General features: G+C 41.7%; 1 long non-coding RNA gene across 1 annotated transcript; it reads left to right on the top strand.

The window, feature by feature from the left end:
• Window positions 1-101: 101 nt before the first annotated feature.
• Window positions 102-1,705, top strand: LOC107301916. The gene is made up of 3 exons (XR_001549347.1): window positions 102-158; window positions 1,358-1,414; window positions 1,582-1,705. It is a non-coding gene; the product is annotated as an uncharacterized LOC107301916 (long non-coding RNA).
• The last annotated feature ends 1,003 nt before the right edge of the window (window positions 1,706-2,708 follow it).

Raw genomic sequence — 2,708 nt, 5'->3', positions numbered from 1 at the left:
GTAAACAATGCCTTGAAGTTCTTTTGAAGAGTTTCATCTGACGGAACCATGACACCTAATCTCTTAGTTAGTGTTGGCAATGTTATTATTTTACAGATACTGTGTTTGCCAGCGGTAGAACTTCGGACTACTTGCTTTTGGGAAATGCCGTATATACGGTAAGTTCTCCTCATATCAATCCAGCTGATATCTTAAACCGAAAGGAGCACTGTATGCTGCAGTGACCTCACTGAGTAGTAGTAGTAGTAGTAGTAGTAGTAGTAGTAGTAGTAGTAGTAGTAATAATTGACAAATTCGCTATTAGTCAATTGCAAAAGGCGGCCTTACTAGGAACTGCTTCCATCCTGCGACAATATCTGTAATACCATCAAACATCCACATCTGCCTATCCCAGGTCCTTGGTAAGGACTCGATAGGTAGACAAAATGCCAAATCCAGTCTGAACATCTGGCTGACTGTGCGATGATCCATAATAATAATAATAATAATAATAAAGTTGGAAGGGACCTTGGAGGTCACTTAAGAGCCCTGGTGGTGCAGTGGTTAGAACGCAGCATTGCAAGCTAATTCTGCCCACTGCCAGGAGTTTGATCCTCAAAACTGACTCAGTCTTCCATCCTTTTGAGGTTGGTAAAATGAGGATCCAGATTGTTGAGGGGGGCAATAGGATGACTCTGTAAACTGCTTAGAGAGGGACTGTAAAACAGGGGTCCCCAACCCTCAGGCTGTGGACCAGTACCACTCCGTGGCCCGTTAGGAACTGAGTTGCAAAGCTTCATCTGCACCATGTGTGGGGCTAGGTAACGTGTGAAACCACACACCCCTGTCCCGTGGTGCCCAAGAGGCTGGGGGACATTGCTGTAAAGCACTATGAAGCGGTATATAAGTCTAAGTGCGATTGCTTTTGCTAGCTACAACCAAAGGCCAAGTCACCTGGTGTCATTTTTATATAAAAGCAATCCTCTGTTGATCATCTACTTTCAGACTTGGGATAATCATCGTTTTGTTTTTCCATTAATGTCTTCATATAAGCAAAGTCTCTTGGTGTTGTGCCCCAGAGGACATATGGACAATTCCTGCGTTGAGTTTGTGTGTTTTCCTCAGTCAATCCTTTGCAAAATGCACTCACACAGAGATGCACACTCACTCACTCCTAAGCTCCAGAATATAAGTAACTTGCGGGCACTCAACCCTTATCTGAATGCAGAAGCAAGATAACAAGTTTCTCAAATTATGTATGTACAGATGTTAGAAGGTTAAACATTTCCTTGATTACAAAATCACGTATTTCAATCTGAGTTAAACGTTAACCTGGTCAGGAAAAGTAACATCTCTCCTCTTTTCTTTTCTTTTTTAGTTTGTGGTCATAACTGTGTGCTTAAAAGCTGGATTGGAGACTTCATATTGGACTTTGGTAAGATATCTTTAAAATATTACAACGCAATAAATGATAGCAGTTCATTTCTATTTAGGCAACGTACAGACACTTTTAATTACTGGTGGATTTGGGGGGAGTTATTGAGATACAGTCTTAAAAATATTCATTTACTAACTGAGTTTCTTTCTTTCTTTCTTTTCCAGTTTAGTCATATAGCTATATGGGGCAGCATTGTGCTCTGGATAGTATTTTTTGGCGTCTATTCTTCTTTGTGGCCAGTCATTCCGATGGCACCGGACATGTCAGGGGAGGTAATATTTCTTTTAATTAACATAAACTTTTTGAAAACACGTGTTATAATTTTTATTTCAAGCAGGAGGCGATTTAAAACTTGTTTGTAATCTTCTCAACAGTTTAGCAGTTCTCCCAAACATGGTAATTTGACACGCTAGCATTAAAAAAAAGTTTCAGAAAAGCATTTAAACAGAAACCTGAAGATTCACCTCTAGGGAATGATGATGATAAAAAAAATATTTTAGGATGTTCAAATAAGAAAACAGTAAAAAAAATAAACCAGGAGCAAGTAATGGTAAAGATAGTGGGCCAAAAAAAGGCGAAAAGAGATACGTAAAAATGTGTTTGCCAGAAATATGTAAATTGCCTTGGTAAAAGAGGAAAGCATCCTCTCAATAAAACCCACCTTCCAGTTTATTTAAAACTTGACAGTCGAAATTTAAAAATCTGCAATGCAAAAAAGGAAAAAGAAAAAGTCCAACTGCTCCAGTAGCTGCCTATTTAAAACAGGATCATTTCCATGAGTTTATGAAAACCAGTTCTATGGGGGCTAAAAGCACCTCGTGGTGTAAGCGGTTCCCTAAGATCAGGACCGCCATTGAGGTTTGCTTCAGGGGGCCCATCCTCTTGACGTCTGATTGAGTAGACATACTAAGAGAGTATCTCTAACCTGGGAGAGGGTGAGTTCTAGTCCTGCCTTAGCCATGAAAGCCATCTGGGTGACTTTGGCCCAATCACCAGGAGACGGTGAGTTCTAGTCCTGCCTTAGCCGTGAAACCCATCTGGGTGACTTTGGGCCAATCACCAGGAGACGGTGAGTTCTAGTCCTGCCTTAGCCGTGAAACCCATCTGGGTGACTTTGGGCCAATCACCAGGAGACGGTGAGTTCTAGTCCTGCCTTAGCCGTGAAACCCATCTGGGTGACTTTGGGCCAATCACCAGGAGACGGTGAGTTCTAGTCCTGCCTTAGCCGTGAAAGCCATCTGGGTGACTTTGGGCCAATCACCAGGAGACGGTGAGTTCTAGTCCTGCCTTA

This window comes from Protobothrops mucrosquamatus, unplaced genomic scaffold (assembly GCF_001527695.2).
Source record: "Protobothrops mucrosquamatus isolate PMUCROS unplaced genomic scaffold, P.Mucros_1.0 scaffold19522, whole genome shotgun sequence".
Lineage (NCBI taxonomy): Eukaryota > Metazoa > Chordata > Lepidosauria > Squamata > Viperidae > Protobothrops > Protobothrops mucrosquamatus.
Note: the sequence above shows the minus strand (reverse complement) of the source record. Positions and strands in the feature narration are given on the sequence as shown.